Source organism: Heptranchias perlo, unplaced genomic scaffold, assembly GCF_035084215.1.
Source record: "Heptranchias perlo isolate sHepPer1 unplaced genomic scaffold, sHepPer1.hap1 HAP1_SCAFFOLD_44, whole genome shotgun sequence".
Taxonomy (NCBI): domain Eukaryota; kingdom Metazoa; phylum Chordata; class Chondrichthyes; order Hexanchiformes; family Hexanchidae; genus Heptranchias; species Heptranchias perlo.
In genome coordinates this window covers 11,433,666-11,457,120 of record NW_027139453.1, presented here as the reverse complement: position 1 = coordinate 11,457,120, position 23,455 = coordinate 11,433,666, and the positions used below count along the sequence as shown (strand labels likewise).

At 44.6% G+C, this 23,455-nt stretch overlaps 1 long non-coding RNA gene across 12 annotated transcripts in view; it reads right to left on the bottom strand.

The window, feature by feature from the left end:
• The window catches only part of LOC137312936 (uncharacterized), a 142,194-nt gene that overhangs the window by 1,195 nt on the left and 117,544 nt on the right, over positions 1-23,455 (bottom strand). For 10 of the 12 annotated variants that reach the window (XR_010960928.1, XR_010960938.1, XR_010960926.1 and 7 more), the window contains one exon: positions 21,801-21,966. This is a non-coding gene — a long non-coding RNA (uncharacterized lncRNA). Of the gene's footprint in view, positions 1-1,793; positions 4,789-21,800; positions 21,967-23,455 lie in introns of those variants that run through there. The other 2 variants (XR_010960930.1, XR_010960932.1) reach the window with 2 other exon arrangements.

Here is a 23,455-nt window from a genome sequence, read left to right as displayed (position 1 = left end):
GACACACAAATCTCAATGTGGTTTCCAACCCAGGGTATTAAAAGAAACAGACGAGGGCATTGTAGATGCTTTAATCATGATCTTCTACATCTCTCTTGATTCAGGAAGTTTCGTCTTGGATTGGAAAATTGCCAATGTCACTCCATTATTTAGGAATGGTGAGAGAGATAAACTAGGAAATTATAGTCTATTTGTCTACCACCTGTTATGGGGAAGTTAATTGAATATGTTAGTAGAGACAGAGAGATTGAACATTTGGACGAACATGAACTGATCAGAGAGAGCAAGCATGACTTTTTAAAGGGTAAGTCATGTTTAACGAATCTCGTTGAATCGTTTGAGTATGTAACCAATGTGGTAAATAAGGGAGTGTCTGTTGATGTTATTTATATGGCATTCCAGAAGGCATTCGTTAGAGTTCCTCAAAAGAGACTGTTAACAAAAATGAGAATGCATGTAATTGGAAGGAAACTATTGACAGGGATAGCGAATTGGTTAAGATGTAGATGATATAGAGTAAGGATAATGAGTGTGCTTCAATTGGCAGGATGTGACGAGAGGTGGCACCCACAGATTTGAGAGGGGGCCGCAGCTTTTCACTATATTTATAAATAACTTAGATGAAGGAATGGAGAGATGGACATCCAAGTTTGCTGACGATGCCAAGTCAGGTGGTACAGTAAATAGTGTAGATTGGAGCAGAAATGTGTAAAAGGATATTGGTAGATAATTACGTGGAAAAAAATTGTTTTGGATGGAGTTCAACGTGGAGAATTATGAGGTCATCCACTTCGGAACTAAGATTGATAGATCGGAATATTATCTAAATGACGAGAAGCTAGGAACTGTGGATGAGCAGAGGGAATTGGGGGTCCGAGTACAGAAATCATTAAAACCTGGTGGAAAGGGACAAAAGATAATAAAAAAGACTAATGGAATATTGGCCTCTTTCTCAAGGGGGTTAAAATATAAAGGGGTGTAAGTGATGTTAAAGTTATATAAAACTCTGGATAGACCACATCTCGAGTACTGTGTTCAGTTCTGGACACCGCAAATCAGGAAGGACATACTGACCTTCGAAGGGGTGCAGAGCAGTTTCACCAAAATATTACTGGGGCTAATAGGGTTAAATTTTGAGGACAGAATCCACATACGATGCTTGCATTCCCTTAAATATTGTGGTGTTTAAGATGATTAAAGGAGTTGATCGTTTAGATAGAGAGAAAATATTTCCTCTGGTGGAGAGTCAAGAACAAGGGGGCATAACCTTTAAATTAGAGCCAGGCAGTTCAGGGTTCATGTCAAGAAATAGTTCTTCACACAGAGAGGACTAGAAATCTGAAACACTCTGCCCCAAAAAGCTGTTGAGGCTGGGCCAACTGAAAATTTCAAGACTGAGATTGAGAGATTTTTGTTTGGCAAGCGTACGACGGGTTCGGGAACCAAGGTTGTAGATTGAGTTAAGACACAGGCCAGCCATGATCCAATAAAATGATGGAACAGGCTCGAGGGGCTGAATCAACTACTTCTGCTCCTACGTTGCTATAAACATTAGAGTTAGGGTTTGCGTTAGGGTGAACCTAACCGATTCACACACACCCACTCTTCAATATAAACCTCACACTCATTCATACCCATACTTCATTTATAAACGTCATACTCAAATGTATACTCCGATATTTTATAAAGCAAAAGCGCAGTCATATCCACATACCCAGTTTAAAACTTCCCCGGGTCCTGTTTGGAGCTCTCACGAAAGTCTGCACACTGAACGGTTAACTGTTTTCCAGACGCTGCCCGCAATGCTTTGTTTTGGATTTGCTGCCTTCCGCTGACGGCAGGCGATTAATTCGAGCGCGATATCGCCCCTAGCGGCGAATGCTGCTTCTGACGGATGTCTCCGTCTCCAGGAGCTGGACGGGATTGGAAAGCTCTTGTGTCACACGAAGTGCCTGAAGAGCCCATAGAAACTTGAAGGTCATCAGTGCGCTGACTACAGCCTGAGGTTCAATAATAGCGTGTCTGGCATCAACTTAAAGGCGCTGTGTTGGAAATAGGTTGGGGGTCACAGTTTATTTTTGGAGGAAACTGAACCGAAATCATTCAAGATGGCAGATTTTCTTTGCTGCATCATAATAAACAATATCTTGCTATAAATTTGTCTCATTAGTTCCCCAGTGTCAGAAGGAGAATTCTCTGATCTCCTCATTTATTTCGTAAGAGAAACAAACACAAGCAGGCGTCTTAAATTAGAATCAACTCACACATTGACACAGATAAACAGAGCGAGAGACACTGGCAGTATCGGGAAACCTGCTGGAAATAGGCAAGAGAAGCGATGAGGATACTCCTCAAACCAACCTTCTCTGCTGTGTGGTAGCTGATCGATCTCGGTGATTTGGCGCCGTGGTTTAGCTGGTCAAAGCACTTGTTTAATAAATAGGACATCCTGGGTTCGCTTTATCGCGGGGCCTTTTTATTACCTCAGTGATATTTATTCATTGTGAATTTAAGGAAAAAATATCCGAGGGCGCGATTTGTAATAGTTCGGGAGAAAACAAGGTAAGGATTCTGGAATTACTGTGTGCAAGCGCCCCTTCATTGTACAACAGGCATCTCATAGAATGTGTCCAGAACACATTTCACCGATACTGCTCTGAAGGGCTGATTTTACAAACTTATTTCCTTACAACCAGCAACCCATCTCCTACTCAAGGGTGCGAAGCGAAACTGGTTTCAAAGCCGTTTTCGATGTTCAGCTTTTATCTGCAACGTGCAATTGGTAGAAACTATTTTGCAACATATCTTAGTATCAATGAGAATGTCAGGCACGGGACGTTAGGGATGGAACCGCCTCTTACAATAAATACAAAGGATAATCGATTACAAAGTGAAAAAGCCAATCCAATCTCTCAGTCTCTCTCTCTAGGTCACGTTCTCTATGAGTGGGCATAAACCAGAAGAAGATAACAGAACAGTTCAGTTTGTTTCATTTTCCTTCTGCTGAGTACAGTTGAAGAGAATGGTCGCTCTGTTCTGCTGGACAAATAACCGGAATGAGCAGTGTATCTGGTTCCCACGGTACCCAGTGAACCATCCACGTGTATATCTGATATTTACACTGATAGCTTCCTCCCGCACTAATTACAGGAAACTTTTGTCTCACAGTTCAACAACACTTCAGAAGTCCAGAAACACAAAGAATGGTAAACGCCTCCTGATGATGTCAAATAGAGATCAAAGAAGTTTGCAGGTTTAGAGAATCATAGAATGATACGTTCTTACAGAACAGAACGAGGCCCTTCGTCCCGTCGGGCCTGTGCCGGTTCTTTGAAAGAACTGTCCAATTTAATCCCACTTCCCAGCTATTTCCACATTGTCCTGCAAATTAGTCCTGTTCAAGTACATGTCCAATTGCCTTTTGAAAGGTCCTATCGAGCCTGATAGGAACTTTCAGGTAATGCGTTCAGATCTTCATAACCCTCCGTGTGAAAAAAATCTCTTCATTTCCCCTCTAGTTCGTTTGCCAATTATTTTAAATCTATTACCTCTGGTTACCGACCCACTTGCCAAAGTGAACACTTTCTCCCTACTTGCTCTATCAAAACCCCTCATTATTTTGAATACCTCCATAGGTATCCCATAACCTTCTCTGCTCTAATGAGATCAATCCTAGCTTCTCCCATCTCTCCACAGAACTGAAGTCCCTCATCGCTGGTATCATCCTGGAAAACCTCGACTGTGCCCTCTCCAAGACCTTGACATACTTCCTAAAGAGTGGTGTCCAGAATTGTACGCAATACTCCAGCTGAGGCCTAACCGGTGTATAATAAATGTTTAGCAACACTTTCTTGCATTCATACTCTATGCCTCAATTAATAAAGCCCAGGATCCCATATGTTTTTTACAGCCTTCTCAACTTGTCTTGCTACCTTCAAAGATGTGTACACATATACCCCCAGATCTTTCTGTTCCTGCTCGCCCTTTAAAATTGTACGATTTCATTTATATTGCCTCTCCTCATTCTTCCAGCAAATGTCTCACTGCACTTCTCTGTGTTAAATTACATCTGCCATGGGTCCACCCATTTCACCAGTCTCTCTGTGTCCTCCTAAAGACTATTACTGTTCGCCACATTGTTTACCACGTTTCTGAGTTTCTTGTCTGCTGAAAACTTTAAATTATATACTGTTTACCTAAGTTCAGGTCAATAATATACATCAGTCCTGGATCATAATGTGTCACTGTCTGTTTAATCTTGGTGTCCTGTCGTTCCGGATCATTCTGTATCTGTTGAAAATGGGTCTGCCGTCAGTGCCGGATCATTCTGTGTCTATGTCTGTTTAAAAGTGGTGTGCAGTCAGTGCCGGATCATTCTGTGTCTATGTTTTTTTTAAAAGGGATGTGCACTCAATCCCCCATCATTCTGTGTCGATGTCGATTTAAAAGGATTGTGCACTCAATACCGGATCATTTTGTGTCGATGTCTTTTAAAAAGGTTCGTTCTCAGTCCCGGATCATTTTATGTTTGTATCCATTGGAAAGGGATGTGCAGTCAGTCCCGAATCATTCTGTGCCTGTTCAACGGTGGAAGAGCGATCAGGCTGGAAAATACTCATGGGCACAGGGAGCAAGCAGGAGCGAGGGGCTCGATGCAGGCTTCATGTGGGGAGAATACTGTAGTTGGAGTTGATGGGTTAAATGCCCTGTTCGTCTACCTGGCACATCCTGTCAGCGGAACTCACATGTTAAGCCTTTCAGTTGGGTCCAAGTTCACAATCTTGTGATCTGAAAGATAAATAACTGACAGCTTAGTCCACCTGTCAACTGATCAGCAGTCACACAGGATGGAAGCAACTTTTCCCAGGATATTTTCAGAGACCGGTCAGTCCCCGTGTGTGTGATGATAAAATGCAGCAAACTCCTTGCCAAAACTGATGAAATCGCTGCTCTCGTTCTTTGGAGTCCTGGTGTTGAATTAATCCATCACTGCTTGAAGTGGGCTCGGTGGATTTGAGATCAATTTAAGTGGTATATTAAAGGGCACGAGGAGGGAACAGGAGAGAGGGGGCAGATTTAGAGCTCCTGTGGAAGCAATAGTGGGGGTGGAGTTAACCATTAAATGTCCTGCTTTTGTACCTGGTACAACCTGTCAGATGAGCTCATGTTTCAAACCCTGAAGTGGGGCCAAAAACACAACCTTGTGATCTGAAAGATAGAGAACTGCCAACTGAGGCAAGCTGCCAACTGATCCACCGTCATACAGAAGGGAAAGTCCTTTTCCCAGGATCTTTTCAGAGAGTCACTCCCCTTTTATGTGATTATAAATACAGCAAACTCTCTAAGACCAGATACAAAATTTGTGAACTCCAGCCGTCTGATCCTGACTCTGAGGAACTCAGCAGAAGATGGCGAAAGTTCTAATTTTGGTATTTGTATTCCTGGTGCTGACTCAGTCCATCACTGCTCGACATCTGTTCAGTGGAAGTGTTATAGGTATCGGATCTTCTTTCTTTGAAAAAAGTAAGTTTATTTGATCTCTCAATACCAATTTTTGTTTAAACTATTTTATTCTCTGACTGAAGCTCACGGTTTGATTGCTTAAATGAACATTATTGTAATATTGTAACAATGAATGAAGAATTTAACCTGAACCAGTTCCACAGGAAAATCGTCCGATTGTTTAGTCGGTACCTGAGCGGGGAGTGGGAATGGTGGGTGTTGTGTGAGGATCCAAAAAGACCAAGAATTACAGCACAAATTACTGGCCAGTGCCGAGTTACCGGATCTCAGCCGGAGAATTGACCTGTTTGGGAAAGTCTGTAATTGGCTTCAGTACCCAGCGACTATGGAGGGGGAAACTCACAGTTCCTGCTACCGATCAGTGTTACCTGCTGTAAAATGTGAGTGTGCGGACGGGAGCTCCTTCAGTCCCTTTCCCCCACACTCGCTGCTCAGACCCACAGACAAAGAATCGTGAATTGGGATCGATACTGGAGGCGTCAGAGGAACCGATCCCCAGAGATGAGTCAGATTTTCATAACATGAGGGGAGGGGATTGGATCAAAAGGGTTTCAAAATAGGTTTCTGAATTCTAATAATTCTGCAGCCTTCATAGAGATCAGGATATGAGGACACTAAATAAGTGGACGAGTCAAGCGGTGAAACTATCAATTTTCAGGAGCCGGGTGTCAGTTTACCTCAGTTGGGAGTTGAGTGAACAAGTTATGGGCTGATGTCCCACTCCAGTACATACAGCCCAGCACTGGGGGAGTGCAGCACTGTTGGAGGTGTCATCTTTTGAATGAATCGTTAAAAGGAGACCTTGTCTACCTGTTCATTGGTCAGGAAACACTTGATCGCATTATTTGAAGAGCTGGGAGTTCTCCTGGTTTCTTGGACCAACATCACTCTCTCAACTAACATCACCAGAAACTCCCCACACTGTCAAATCTCATTTGCTGTTTGTGGGACTTTGCTGTGAGCAATTTGGTTACAAAGCAGTGTCGGTACTTCAGAAATAATCCTTTGTCTGTGAAACTCTTCGGGCCCTTCTGTTAACGGGAAAGGCTCCATATAAATGTGAGATCATTCTTTTCTTTGTCTCTAGTCTCAGAAAGCACGAACGGTTGGCTCCATTCTGTGGAAAAACTATTGGGCTGCCCTTGAGAACAAAGAGTGAGTCTCTACCGGTCGGGGAGGGGTCAGGGTGAGGTTTAATGAAGTACAAATGAGCTGAGGTTCATGTGTGGTCCAGAGTCAGTCCAAGTAACACGGACAGACTCGGCTTCATGTTTTCTCATTGTTCTCCCTCCCTCTATGTCCAGAACGGTCAATTAATTAACTCTTCATTTTGGATTTCAGATGCCAACGACAGATGCAGCCCTCTTGTCGGAATGTGTCGTACAGGATCCTGTCACACAAACGAGGAGACTCTGCCGAAATTCTGCGGCGATGGGTTACAATGTTGTGGACCGAACGAGAGAAAGATCCAGTGATGGATTCTCACCAGCCCGAGCTCTCCAAGTTCTCACTGAATGAAACCTTCGTTCACGGGGAGCAGGCTCTATTTGAGTGTGTAGATCCCACAACCCCTGACCCTGTATTACTGCTGTCTGAATAATGGGCTGTGCTCAGAAATAAATCTCACTGCATTGATCACAGCTTCATATCCGTGTATTGTTTCTCTTTTGGATCATTGTGTCCGAGGATGGGGTGTTCAGGGGTCTTATGAGGCTGCGGGAAGATGTGGGAATTGTAGGTAATGGGAAGAGGAGACCACAGCAGGGAATCTCTGAAAGTGCCTAATCACACATTCAGAAAGTTACTGAGATAAGACAGGTGTCCCAGAGTGTCAGCTCTCTGACCGTTCAAGATTCAAGATTGGAAGGAGACGCGCATTGCATCAGGCCCATCAGATTGTTTGATCGGACATTGAAGCGGGAGCTTTACTCTGAATCTAACCCGTGCTGTTCCTGCCCTGGGAATGTTTGATGGGATAGTGTAGAGGGAGCTTTATTCTGTATCTAATCCGTGCTGTTCCTGCCCTGGGAGTATTTGATGGGGGCAGTGTAAATGGAGCTTTTCTCTCCTTCTCACCCTTGCTGTTCCTGCCCTGGGAGTATTTGATGGGGCAGTGTAGAGGGAGCTTTATTCTGTAACTAATCCGTTCTGTTCCTGCCCTGGGAGTATTTGATGGGGGCAGTGTAAATGGAGCTTTACTCTCCTTCTAACCCTTGCTGTACCTGCCCTGGGAGAGTTTGATGTGTCAACGCAGAGGGCTATTGACCAGAGACCCATGTGTCGCTGGCAGTATAACTCGATGCTGTTGGATGAACCTGCTCTGACATCAGTAACTGTCTCAAAATCAATACTTATTGAGCAAAATGTTATGGGTTCAAAATCTGTGATTATAATCCAACTGCGCTCTTATTATAGAAGAATAAAAAATATAAGAAATATTTACCTGTGTAAGGAAGCAGGGACAAAATCTTTTCCACCTTCCGTCTCTCTCTCCCTGCCTCTGCCAAATCCCTCGGTCTCGTTTTATCTCACTCTTTCCCTCTTTGACTTATTTTATTTCTTTCTATGCTTTTCTTTCTCTGCCTCTGATTTCTCTGCCTCTGTTTATTTATCTCTCGCCCTGTCACTCCCTGCCTCGTTCTCCCTCTTTCATTCACCTTTACGGGGATTCTCTTTTCTTTCTCTCAATCACTCTCTCTCTACCTCTCGCTTATTTCACTCTGCCTCGTCTCTCTTACACTTCCTGCCTTCCTCTGTTCTCGATCTCACGTTCCCTCTTCTTGCCTCGCACTAATTCCCCATCACTCCATCTGTATCGTCCATCTTTCTTCTCTCTGCCTCGTTGTTTCTCGCCACTTCTGTCGATTTCCTGTCTCTCTCTCCTCTTTCTATCTCTGCCTCATTCTCTTCCTTTCCATCTCTGCTGCTGTATCTTCCCTCCCTCCTTTCTATCTCTCTGCCTCATTCTCTCTCTCCTACCCTCACTTCTCTCTCTCGCTCTCTCTCAGTCTCTCTCTCTCTTATTTCCACCTGTCACTGTTTCCTAGCTGCCTTTCACTTACTCACTTTCTCTCTCTGTCCTTGTCTTCTTTCTAAGTTAAGATCCCTGATGCAACAGGACTATCCAAACACAAACAATTTCACACTGATCCCAGCCTGAACTCTGAACACATTGCATGAGCTGATCACAGTTTCTGCACCCCTAGTTCGCAAATGAGCTGCTCAGGATGTGCAAGGCCCACCAGTGGCCTGTGGTCCTGGAAGACTTTGCCATTGCTCGAGAGGGAAGCCTGCATTTGGTTCTAAGTTGTGCCGCACCTCTGCCCCCACTTCTCATCCAACCTCGATTCCTGAACTAATTTTATTACCTTCCATCTTCAAGTGACATATGCACCCTCTTCTTTATCCAGGAATTATACATGCTTCTGATTTGATTCTCTCTGTAAATCTTCTGGACCTTGTTTTTCATCATTTTTGACAGTCCGTCTCTGTAACTGAATCTGTTTGTTCATTTTCTAATTTGATCTGAAATGTTTGAATAGCTGGCAAGCAATACCTGCTATTCTGCCAAGCGTATTTCCACAAACAAAGATGAATCTAGGGAGACGGAATTAACCTTGTGAACCTTCGTTTCACCTCCTCTCAGGCAACTTGGTCTTTCCTCAGATAAGGAGAACAAAACTGTACACAGTACCCCAGGTGTGATCTCACCAGTGCCGTGTACAATTGCAGCAAGTCCTCCTTACTATTTTAACCCAACCCCCTTGCAAGAAAGGCTAACATGCCATTTGCCTTCCTAATTGATTGTCGTACCTGCATGCTAACTTTCTATGATTCTTCTACAAGGACAACGAAATCCCATTTAAATCCCTATATAAGCACACGAGGGAGAAATGGATAGAAGGGTATGCTGATAGGGTTAGATGAAGTAGGGTGGAGGAGAGATAGAACACGAGTTAAAGTTCAAAATTGCTTTGAGGCCAATTTTACTAAGCTGAGAAATGAATGAGCAAAAGTGGAATGGAAACAGCTACTTGAAGGTAAATCAGTGTCAGAGCAGTCGGAGCCATTAAACGGAGAGATTAAAGAGTTTCAGAGTAAACGTGTTGCCACAAAGATAAAGGCTGGGACTGCCGAATCTGGAGCCTCCTGAATGAGAAGGAGCATCCAGGCTAAGATAAAGCAATGATGTGGAGATGCCGGTGATGGACTGGGGTTGACAATTGTAAACAATTTTACAGCACCAAGTTATAGTCCAGCAATTTTATTTTAAATTCACAAGCTTTCGGAGGCTCCCTCCTTCGTCAGGTGAACGATGTTCACATCGTTCACCTGACGAAGGAGGTAGCCTCCGAAAGCTTGTGAATTTAAAATAAAATTGCTGGACTATAAATTGGTGTTGTAAAATTGTTTACAAAAGATAAAGCAAAAAAGAGAAGCTTATGACAGACACCAAGAGCTCAATACTGCAGAAAGCCTAGAGGAGTATAGAAAGTGAAATTAAATTAAATAGGTGAAATTAAAAAGGAAATTAGGAAAGCAAAGAAAAATACTGTCAATTAAAATTAATGAAAACCCAAAAGTGTTTTATAAATACATAAAGGGCAAGAGGATAACTAAGTAAAAGGTACGGGCTATTAGACATCAATAAGGCAACCTATATGTGGAGGTGGAAAATGTGGGTATGGTTCTTAATGAATACTTTGCTTCTGTCTTCACAAAGAAGAGGGAAGATGCAGGTATTGAAGTTAAGGAGGAGGAGTGTGAAATATTGGATGTGATAAACATAGTCAGAGAGAGGAAATATTAAGGTGATTGGCATCTTTGATAGTAGATAAATCACGAGCCCCGGACGAAATGTGTTACAGGCTGTGAAGAGAAAAAAGGGAGGCAATAGCTGAGGTTCTAACCATCATTTTCCAATCCTTCCTGGCTATAGCTGTGTGCCACAGGATTAGAGGATTGCTGACTCGGTACCATTGTTTAAAATGGGAGAAAGAGATAGATGGACTAATATATCCAGTCAGTCGAACCTCGGTGGTGGACAAATTATTGGAATCGATTCTGAAGGATAACAAACCGTCATTTAGAAAGGCATGGGTTAATCAAGGACAGTCAGCATGGGTTTTTTAAGGGAGGGTCGTGTCTGACTAATTTGATTGAATTTATTGAGCCGGTAACAAGGAGGGTGGATGAGGGTAACGCGTTTGATCTCGTGTACATGGATTTAACCAAGGCTTTTGACAAGGTCCCACATGGCACACTGGTCAATAAGTACAAGCCCATGTGATCCAAGGGAGAGTGATTGATTGGATCTAAAATTGGCTCAGTAGCAGGAAGTAAAGATTAATGGTCGACGGGTGTTCTTGCGACTGAAAGGCTGTTTCCAGTGGGGGTCCGCAAGGCTCAGTACTATGCCCGTTGCTTTTTCTGGTATATATTAATGTTTTGGACTTGAATGTGGGGGGCTTGATCAAGAAGTTGGCAGGTAATCCAAAAATTGGCCATGTTGGTGGGGAGAAAAGTGCCAAATGGAATTTAATCCAGAGAAGTGCGAGATAATGCATTTGGGGAAGGCAAACAAGGCAAGGGAATAAACAATAAATGGGAGGATACTGAGAGTGTAGAGGAACAAAGGGACCTTGGATTGCATATCCACAGATCGCTGAAGGTAGCAGGCAGGTAGATAAGGTGGTTAAGAAGGCATATGGAATACATTCCTTTATTAGCAGAGGCATAGAATACAAGAGCAGGGAGGTTATACTCGAACTGTATAAATCATTGTTTAGGCCACAGCTTGGTTACTGCGTACAGTTCAGGTCACACATTACAGGAAAGATGTGATTACACTGGGGAGAAACAGAGGAGATTTACTAGGACATTGACAGGGCTGCAGAATTTTAGCTATGAGAAAAGCGTGGATAGGCTGGAGTTATTTTCATTGGAACAAAGGAGGCTGAGGGGAGATTTAATTGAGGTGTATAATATAATGATGGGATTGGATGGAGTGGATGGAGATTGCCTATTTCCCTTAGCAGAGATGTCTGTGCCGGGGACAAAGATTTAAAGTAATTGGTAGAAGGATTAGAGGGGAGTTGAGGTCAAAAGATTTCACCTAGAAGGTGGTGAGGATCCGGAACTCATTGCCTGAAAGGGTGGTTGAGGCAGAAACACTCAACTCATTTAAAATCACTTGGATGAGCACTTGAAGTGCCGCAACCTACAGGGTTCCGGACCAACTGCTGGAAAGTGGGATTAAACTGGATAGCTCTTTACCTGCCGGCAGAGGCACAATGAGCCGATTGGACCTCCTTCTGTGCTTTAAATTTCAATGACTGTATACCTTTATGTTTGTGTATGTGTATGTCTGCGAATGTGCCTGAACCCGTCGACGGCTCGATCACACTGGAGATCACAACCAACTGAGATAAACTGGGGCATCAAAAGCTTTCAATTAATGAAACAAATTCTTCAAACAGGAAGTATTGACCCTACACGGAAATACGGAGATCAGAGGAGCCTGTAGCTAAGGCAAAGCAGTTATGAAGGGAGATTTTAAGTTTCACATAGACTGGGACACAAAGGCAATACATTTCTAGAATGCATCCAGGACAGTTTTCTGAAACAATGTCATTGAACTGAGAGGTTACACATGTCAGGAAAGAGAGAAAAAGCTGGGGCTCTTTTCTCTGGAAAAGAGAAGACTGAGCAGTGACGTGATAGAGGTCTTTAAGATTAATGATGTGTTTGATCGGGTGTACCTAGAGAAGATGTTTCCACTTGCAGGGGAGACCAGAAGCAAGGGTCATTATTATCAGATAGTCACTACTAAATCGAATTGAATCGAATATTGAATTCAGGAAATCATTCTTTGCCCGAGACTGGTGAGAATGTAAAACTCGGTACCACAAAGAGTAATTGAGACGAATAGCAAAGATGCGTTTAAGGGGAAGCTAGATAAACACAAGAGACATAAAGAACATAAGCACATAAAAAATGGGAGCAGGAGTAGACCATCCGGCCCCTCGAGCCTGCTCCGCCTTTCTATCAGATCATGGCTGATCTTCCACCTCAACTCCACTTTCCCGCCCGATCCCCAAATCCCTTGATTCCCCGAGAGTCCAAAAATCTATCATTCCCAGTCTTGAATATACTCAACGACTGAGCATCCACAGCCTTCTGGGTAGAGAATTCCAAGGATTCACATCCCTCTGAATGAACAAATTCCTCGTCATCTCGGTCTTAAATCGCCGGCCATTTAACTGAAGATTATTCCCCCTTGTTCTCGACTCGACAGCCAGTGGAAACAATCTCTCTCCATCTATCCTGTCAAGCCCCCTCTGAATTTAATATTCTATTTTATATGTTTCAATCAGATGAGAAAGGAATAGAAGGACTTGTTCATAGGGTTAGACGAAGAAGGATGGGAGGGGGTTCGTTTGGAGCATAAATATCGGCATGGACCTAATGGGCTGAATGGCCTGTTTCTGAGCTGTACACTCTAAGTAATTCTGGAATCTTAGCAAACATTCGGCCCTTCTCGCCTGTGCTAGCTTTTTGAAAGAACTGCCCAATTTAGTCCCACACCCCAGCGTGTTCCCCATAACCCTGCAAATTAATCCACTTCAAAGACATGTCCAATTGCCTTTTGAACGTGCCTATTGAATGTGGTTCCACCACTCTTTCAGGTATTGTATTCCATCTCATAACAAACCTCAGTGAAAAAATGTTTCCTCATTCCCCATCCAGATATTTTGCGAATGATGTTTTATCTCACAGAGGAGCGGTACAGAGAGAGAGAGTAGATGGTATGAGAAAGACAGCTTAGAGAGAGCAGAGTAGGGTGAGGACGGGAGATAGAGAGAGTTTAGAAGGAGACAGAGAGGGTACAGAGAGAGGGAGTAGGAGAGAGAGGAGACAATTGTGAGGAAGAGACATAGAGAGAGAGTAGAAGGAGACAGAGAGGGTACAGACAGATAGAGTACGAGAGAGACAGATAGAGAGAGAGGAGAGTAGGGTGAGAAAGAGAGAAAGAGAGAGTAGAAGGAGAAAGAGGGGGTACAGACAGAGTCATTAGGAGAGAGAGGAGCGTAACGTGAGGAAGACAGAAAGAGAGAGAGTAGAAGGTTACAGACACTCTCCTCCTTTATGACGTTACTTAAAATGCACCTTCTCACGATATCCCTCAATCCACAACTGCCCACCTTCTCCCCATATCACTAAGCCCCACCTACCCGCCTCCCCCCCATATCCCTTAATCCCCAACTGCAAGCCTTCTCTCCCAATCGCTAATCCCGACCTAACACCGTCTCAAGATATCCTTCAATCCCTACCTACCCACCTTCCCACCTTCCAACCATATCCCTCAATCCCCAACTAGCAAACCTTCTCCCCACATCCCTAATTCCAACCTACCCACTTTCGACACATATTCCTTAATCTCACCAATCCATCTTCTCCCCATATTGCTCACTCTCACCTACCAACCTTCTCCTCTTATCCCTCATTCCCACCTACCCACCTTCTCAAGAGTTCAGAATATACTCCTTTCATTAAGGTGAGTTTGGAGATTGAGAATCACTCCTAGGAGTATTCCAGTTTCTGAAGGGGTATAAAGAGCTATTTTGTTCCTGATACTCAAACTTTCCTTCAAACTCTGAATCAACTCCCACACTAACCTGGTTGACTTAACTGCCCTCTGAAATATGGCCTCGGTATCAGACAGGCGCACCGAGCCCAGACGGGCCTGCAAAGTCCTTCTCACTAACGACTGTGAACTTGTGCCAAAGTTGGGAGATCTGTCCCACAGACTCGTCAAGCAATAACCTGACATCGTCATTATGAGCCGGGGCTCAGGAGGTAGCGTCTGTCCTCAGAGTCAGAAGGTCGTTCTCTCGGACACCACACACACCAGAGACTTGAGCATCTTAATCCAGGCCGACAATATCCTGTGCCAGCACTGTGGGAGCGCTGCACGCTCAGAGGGTCAGTACTGAGTTAATGCTGCATTGTCAGAGGAGCAGTACTGAGGAAGCGCCGCACGGTCGGAGGGTCAGTATTGAGGGAGTGTTGCACTGTTTGAAGTGTCGTCATTTGGATGAGATGTTAAACCGAGTGCGCTCATCTCGGTCTGAAATGGCCGACCCCTTATCTGGGGAATGGGGAATGACTATTCCCCATTGTTCCAGATTCGCCAGTCAGTGCATCTATCCTGACAAGTCCATTAATCCTGTCAAGTCCCCTCAGAATACTATATGTTTCAATGAGATGAGAAAGGAATAGGATATGTTGATGGGGTTAGATGAAGAAGGGTGGTGGGAGGCTCGTGTGGAACATAAACCCCGACATGTATCTATTGTGCCGAATGGCCTGTTTCTCAGCTGTACAGTCTAAGTATTTCTGGAATCTTAGCATACATTGGGCCCATCATGACTGTGCTGGTTCTTTGAAAGAACTCCCCAATTTAGTCCTGCACCCCAGATTTTGCCCCATAACCCTGCAAACTAGTCCTCTTCAATGATATGCCCACTTGCCTTTTGAAAGTGCCTGTGGAATGTGGTTCCACCGCTCTTTCAGGAAATGCATTCCAAATCATAACAAACGTCAGTGAAAAAATGTGTTCAAATTTCCCCGAGGTCTTTTGACAATTATTTTATTATCACAGAGAGGAGAAATAGAGAGTGAGACAATATTGGGCTGAAGAAAGAGAGAGAGTGTAGACAGAGACAGAACGAGTATCGTGAGAGAGAGAGCAGGAGAGAGAGAGAGACATAGAGAGAATTAGGTGAGAAAGAGAGAGAGAGAGCAGTGAGGCAGAGGCAGAGGACAGGATGAGACAGGGTAAGAGAGAGAGAAGGTGAGCACAAGAAGAGAAACAGAGACAGAGGGGAAGACAGAGAAAGATAAGGGTGATAAGGAGAGAGACCGACACAGGGCCAGAGAGAGAAAATAAAAGTCAGGGAGACATGAAATAAACAGGGGAGACAAACAGAGCGAGTGACATTTAGCTCAGGTGGTTCGAGCGTGATATTAATGCCACAAAGGGTGCAGGTTTCATCCCTGCAAGGACCACGAACGTTCTTTTTATTGATGGCGCAGTTTGCTCTCTTTATTTTAGACTGTGAGCGAATTATAAATGCAAAGTTTGGAAGGAAATTCACTCAGAACAGAGCATCGGAGAAGCATTTTCATGTTGGTGCTGTCAGTCTCGGATCATTCTGTGACTGTTTAAAAGCGGTGTGCTGTCAGTCCCGGATCATTCTGTGTCTGTTTAAAAGGGGTGTGCTGTAAGTCCTGGATCATTCCGTGCCTGTTTAAAATGGGTATGCTCTCAATCCAGGATCATCCTGTTCCTGTTTTAAAGGGGTGTGCTGTCAGTCCCGGATCATTCTGTCTCTGTTTATAAGTGGTGTGCTGTCAGTCCTGGATCATTCTGTGCCTGTTTTAAAGGGATGTGCTGTCAGTCCCGGTTTATTCTGTGCCTGTTTTAAAGGGATGTGCTGTCAGTCCAGGATCATCCTGTGTCTGTTTTAAAGGGGTGTGCTGTCTGTCCTGGATCACAGACTCAAGTTACTGTTCAGAGCCTGAAACCGTCGACGGCTCGATCACACTGGAGATCACAACCCACTGAGGGGAACTGGGGCATGAAAAGCTTTCAATTAATGAAATAAATACTTCAAACAGGAAGAATTGAGCCCCCACAGAAATACGGAGATCAGAGGAGCCTGTAGCTAAGGCAAAGCCGTTATGAACGGAGATTTCAATTTTCCCATTGTCTGCGTTATAGTGCACCTCGGACAGTTCACTGAAACAATATAACAGAACGGGGAGGATATAACTGTCACGAAAGAGAGAACAAGCTTGAAAAGAAAAGACTGAGGAGTGACCTGATAGAAGTCTTTAAGTGTAATGACAGGTTTGATAGGGCAGACGGAGAGAAGATGATTTCACCCGCGAGTGAGAGCAGACCTCGGGGTTATAAATCGAAGCTGGTCACTGATAAATCCAATATTAATTCAGGAGAAACTCCTTTACCCAGGGAGTGGTGAGTGTGAGCAACTCGCTACCACATTTGAGTTGAGGCGACGAGCAAAGATGCTGTTAAGATTAAGCTAGATAAACACACGAGGGAAAAGGGAATAGAAGGATATGTTGATTGGGTTCGATGAACAAGCGTGAAAGGAGGATCATCTGCAGCATAAGCAAAGGCATGGACTCATCGGGACGAATGGCTTGTTTCTGTGCTGCACAGTGCATGCAGGGGGTAAGAGAAAGAGAGAGCGTAAAGGGAGAAAGAGATAGTAGAGGGAGTGAGAGAGAGAACACGAGAGAGACAGGCAGAGACAGACAGAGAAAGAGATAGAGTTAGAGGAACAGTATATCGAGAAAGAGAGGAGCGATAAGTAAATAGAGACAGAAGGAGATGTTTTGGAAATGCCTGTGAGCTGTTGGCAGCGGAACAATAGCCACTTGTTGCTGCTTCAATTGATTTGAGATGGAAAGTGGAGAAGGAGAGACAGATTAGAGGGAGAGAGACCGGGAGACAGAAACAGAGAGAGGGAGAATGACGACTTTGAGAGTGGCAGAGAGACAGGCAGATTGTAAGGGTAAGCATAATCGAGACAGATAAATTGTACGGGTGATGGAGAAGAAAGGGACAGACAGGGGGAGAAACAGACAGACAGAGAGAGAGAAACAGGGGAGGCAGAGAAACAAGATAGACATAGAGTGAGAGACGGGGATAGATCATAGAGTGTAGATTGAGGGACACAGAGAGAGAGAGAGAGCGATGAGAGACAGAGATAGAAGTGTAGATGCAGATATACTCGGACAGAAAGGGAGAGAGAAAGAGAGTGGAGGGTAAGTGACCGGGAAAGAGAGAGAACCAGAGGGAAAGAGTCAGAGGGAGAGAGAAATGGACAGAGTTAGAGAGTATAGGGAGAGAGACAGAGGGGGGGGGACAGATAGAGAGAGGATGAGACGGGGATGGTCAGAGGGCGAGAGATAGGGAGAAAGAGAGACAGAGAGATGGGGCTGGGTCAGAGTTTGTAGTCGCACAGAGTGCAGTCGCACAGAGTAAAGTGGCAGAGGCAAAGAGGAAGAGTAAAGGGGAAGCTTGAAATTGAAGGTGAGATATAGAGAAAGGGAGAGAGTTCGTGATTGAGAGAGGTGGAGAGTAGACGTGGAGAGGGAGAGAGTTGGAGAGTAGGGGGAGAGAGTGAGGGGAAAGAGTGAAGAACGAATGATGGAGACACAGTGGAGAGGCAGAGAGACACCGAGAGGGATTATGAGGATGTGGGGGGGGGGGGATTGACAGAGAGAGAGGCGGACAGACTGTGAGAGTCTGAATAATACAGAGAGAGAGAGATGGTGGTGGTGAGGGAGAAAGAAAGAGACAGACAGATAAAGAAAGAGAGAGAAACAGGGGAGACAGAGAAGCGGAAGACAAAGAGTAATAAATGGGGATGAGACAAGGAGCGTAGAGAGAGAGGCAGAGAGAGAAGAGAGAGAGGAAGTGGGAGAGACATGGAGTCGAGCGTGAGAGCGTGCAGAGAGTGAGGAGAGTGTGACAGACAGAGAGAGAGAGGCCGAGAGAGAGAGAGGGAGAGAGAGAGGGTCTGGAGAGCGAGTAGAGGGAGAGCACGAGTAGAGAGCGAGAAGAGTGAGACACAGAGATGGAGAGAGGGGTAGAGAGAGGGGGACAGGGAAAGTGGGAGGGACTCCCACCTACCGATCTGCTCCTCATATCACTCAACACAACCACCCAAACCTTCTCACAATATCCCTCAACTAAACTTACCACCTTCTCACCATATCCATCAACCCCACCGACCGAATTACTCCCCATATCACTCAACCCCACCTACACACATTCACACAACATCCATCAATCCCCACTTAAACACATTCTCCACATATACCTCACAAAGGGCTAACCAACTTCTCCTCCATATCTCTCACAACCTCCTACCCACCTTCTACCAAGATCACTCAACCCCACATAACCACCATCTCACAATATCTCTCAATCATAACCTACCCGCCTTATTAACATTTCCCACAATCACACTTACCCAACTCCTCACCATATCGGTCGACCGCACCGACACACCTTCTCCCCATTTCACTCAACTACACCTACCCATCTTCATACAAAATGCCTCAACTCCAAACTACCCATCATCCCCCGTGTCCCTCAATCCCCACCTACCTATCTTACCCCCAAATACCTCAATCCCCACTTACCAACATTATGACCTTATTCCTCAATCCCACGGACACAACATCCCACCTTATCTCTCAATACCACGTAAACACCTCCCATATCCCTCAAACCAGAACTACACACCTTCTCCCCATAACACTCAACCCCAGCTACCCACATTCTCATAAGACCCCTCAATCCCGAACAACACACATTCCCACCATATCCTTCAATCCCAAACTAACCACCTTCTCCTCATATCCCTCACTCACACCGACCTATCTTCTCCCCATATTCCTCAATCCACACCTGCCATCTTCAGACCAGATTCCTCCGACACTCCTATCCACATCCCCAAAGACCACAATCCTCACCCACCCAACCTCTCGCCATATCCCTCAATCGCACCTACCCACCTACACACCTTCTCTCCACATGCCTCAACCCCACCTACCCACCTTCTCACAATATCCCACAACCCCCACTTACCCACCATCCCTTCATTTCACTAAATCCCCACTGAAGCACCTTCTACACATATCCCTCAACCCCACCTACTCACATTCTCATCTCATCCGTCAATGCCCACATACCCACCTTCCCCACTTATCCCTCAATCCCCACCTACCGACCTTCACAACAATTCCTTCAATCCCCACCAACCCATATTAGCTCCTTATACCTCAATTCCACCGAATCAACTTCTCACCATATCCCTCAATCCACAACCACCCAACTTCTCACCATATCCCTCAATCGGGCCGACACACCTACCCATATCCCTCAATTCACATCTACACACCTTCTCCCCATAACACTCAAACCCACCTACCCGCATTCTCAAAACATCTCTCAATCACCACCTACACTTCTGTGCACCATATCCCTCAATCCCCACCTAACTGCTTTCTCTTCATGTCCCTCACTCATACTTACCGATCTTCTCCAAATATTCCTCAATCTGCACATATCCATCGACTCACCAAATGCCTGAACTCTTCTACGCAGTTTTTCAACAAATCTCTAAACCCCACCTTCCAAGCTTCGACCCATATCCCTCATGACCACCTTCACGCCATATCATTCAATCCCCAACTACTCACGTTGTCCCAATCCCTCAAACCCATCTACCCAACTTCTCACCATGTCAGTCAATCCCAACGAACCACATCCCCATATACCTCAATCAACACATACGCACCTTAGCCTCCTATCCCTCAATCCCACCTCCGCAAACTTCTCGGCAATGCCCTCAATCCCCACCAAACTACCTTCCCTCCGTATCCCACAAATTCACCGACGCACCATCTCCACAGATCACTCAAACACACCCAACCACCTTCTCACTCAATCCAGTATTACCACTTACCCACCCTCTCACCATATCCGTCAACACCACCTACCCACATTATCTTCATATCCCTCAATCCCGACCTATACAACTTTTCCCCGTATCACTCAACCCCAACTTTCCACATTAAAAAAAAAATCCTCTATCCACAACTACCTCCCATATCCCTCAATCACCTGAAGACATCTTTCCGCCATATCCCTCAATCCCCACTTAATCATGGGTGACTTTCATCTGCATATATACTGGCCAAACCAAATTAGCAATAATACTGTGGAGCATTATTTCCTGGAGTGTGCAGGAGATGGTTTTTCAAACCAATATGTTGAGCAGCCAATTCGGGAACAGGCTATCCTAGATTGGGTATGGTGAATCGAGAAGCGGTTAATTCATTAAATTGTTCTGCGGGGTCCTTTAGAGGAGAGTGATCGGAACATGATATAATTCTTCATTAAGATAGAAAGTGAAGGAGTGCAATCCGAAACTAGGGTACTAAATCGAAGGTATGAGGAGTGAGTTGGCTGTGATAGATTTGAGACCTTCATTAAAAGGCATGACGGTGGATAGGCAATGTCTAACTTTTGAGGAACGAATGCATGAATTGCAACAGTTATACGTTCCATTCTGGCACAAAAAGACAAAAGGACAAAAGGCCCAACCATGGCTAACAGAAGAAGTTAAGGCTAGGATGCGATGCAAAGTGGAATCATAACATTTTGCCAGAAAATGCAGCAAGCCAGAGGATTGGGAACAGTTTAGAACGGAGAAAAAAATGGTCAAGAGATTGATTAAGAGGGAAAATAGAGAATGAGAGTGAACTAGCTAGGAACATAAAAGCGGACTGTAAAAACTTCGACAAACGGGAATATTGTATTGAGATAGACGATCAGCCATGATCATATTGAATGGTGGAGCAGGCTCGAAGGGCCGAATGGCTTACTCCTGCTCATCTTTTCTATGTTTCTATGACTCGGAGGCCGAGATTTCCACCTTCAGCAGGTGGTGTCAGATCGACCGTCCATTACAAACCCTGTCACATTTTCACTTCCATTTACTTCGATACCATGGAAAGTAATTGACAGAATATTATGGGCTGATTGCATGCAATTTCCTAAAGTGCTCTCCCGGGGAGTGACGCTCCACCGCAAGTTCCACTGCCCGGATTGTGAGTCCGCTGAAGGCAGAATTAACCCCCGGTGATGAATGGGGGAGAACAAAACCAGGCACGGCCTCGGTTTCGCGCTCCCCATTGTTTGTTTGATTCGTTTCCATGTTCGGTCTGAGGCATTTTAACCATTTTAACATTTTTGTTCTTGAAATGTCTCTCATTTACTCCGCAGAAATTTTTGTCATCTCTCAATTCCTCAATATCCTGAAATAGATTCCAGGTCAGTGAAAGCATGAAATTCCCTCTAACTCCTGTTTGTCGCCTCCGTTCTGTCCTTTTCCCAGTTCCACTAAAACTGTTTCACTTTGTTTTCAGTCCACACTAGAGTTATACCTGAACCGTCACCCTGTCCTTTGTACAGATACTGACCGATCCGCTGGGTATTTTCACCTCTTCCTTTCATTGTTTCAGATTCACAATAACTGCAGTTTGACCCATTTCTTTCCAGTTTGGTATGTTTCTCTTCTGTTCCCTTCTCTGATTCTAAGATCTGATATATTGTTAGTTTTGTGATGTTTAAATAATCCAAACTCATCCTGTCCCCTCCCACTTACCTGATGTTCTTGTCCATTGGAATGCCTCTCGTATGTTGTCAACGAACTGTCTCCGTCCACCCCTTCTTCAGCTGCCTGTTCTAGTCTGTCCCGGTAGAATTTCTTAAACTGGATCAGTTGGTAACCGGCAGACTTTGTCCAGAACTCAGTGATCGCAGTGTTCGGTCTGTGAACAACAATGGAGAAAAATACACATTATCGACCGTCCATCCGGGCGGCTACATTTGCCCTTAATCCAAACGACTGACGCCTCCTGTGAGCCACGTTATCAAATACCTTCTGAAAACCCATATATGCCGCATATGTTACAATCCATTGACCTGTATAGTCACGTCTCAACAAGGCTGTCTCAAATTTGTCAAATACAATGTCAAATGTCTACAGTTAATCCGTTCTCACCTTCTCCGAAATTGAAATGCTCACTAATTACGTGCCTGTTTCAAAGGGATGTGCTTTCATTCCCTGATCATTCTGTGTCTGTTTGAAATGGGTTTGCTGTCAGTCCCTAGTTCTTTCTGTGTCTGTTTAAAAGGGCTGTGCTGTCAGTCTCAGATCACTCTGTGCCTGTTTGAAATGGGTGTGCTGTCAGTCCCGGATCATTCTGTGCCTGATTAAAATTGGGTGTGCTGTCAGTCCCAGATCAGAGAATCAAGTTGCTGTGCAGAGCCTGAACCCATAGACGTCTCGATCACACTGGAGATCACAACCAACTGAGATGAACTGGGGCATAAAAAGATTTCAATTGATGAAAAAAATAGTTCAAACAGGAAGTATTGACCCAATACAGAAATACGGAGATCAGTGGAGCTAAGGCAAAGCAGTTATGAAGGGAGATTTTAATTTTCATATAGACTGGGACACGGAGGCAATATATTTCTAGAATGCATCGTGGACAGTTTTCTGAAACAATGTCATGGAACTGAGAAGTTACACATGTCAGGAAAGAGAGAACAAGCTGAGGCTCTTTTCTCTCGAAAAGAGAAGACTGAGGAGTGACGTTATCGAGGTTTTTAAGATTAATGATGTGTTTGTTCGGGTGGATCTGGAGAAGATGTTTCCACTTGAAGGGGAGACCAGAACCAAGGGTCATTATTATGAGATAGTCACTGATAAATCGAATTGAATCGAATAATGAATTCAGTGAAAACGTCTTTACCCAGAGACTGGTGAGAATGTGAAACTCGCTACCACAAAGGGTAGTTGAGAAGAATCGCACAGATGCATTTAAGGGGAATCTGGATAAACACATGAGAGAGAATGAACATAAGAACATAAAAATGGGAGCAGGAGGAGGCCATCCGGCCCCTCGATCCGGCTCCACCATTCAATCAGAACTTGGCTGACCTTCTACCTCAACTCCACATTCCCGCCCGACCCACAAATCCCTTGATTCCCCTAAGCACAAAAATCTATCAATTCCAGCCTTGAATATGCTCAACGACTGAGCATCCACAGACCTCTGGATGGAGAAATCCAAAGATTCACATCACTCTGAGTGAATAAATTCCTCCTCATCTCAGTCTTACATGGCCCACCCCTTATCTGAAGACTATTTCCTCTTGTTCTAGACTCGACAGCCAGGGGAAACAATCTCTCCGGATCTATCCTGTCAAGTCCCCTCAGAATCTTATATTCTGTTTTATATGTTTCAATGA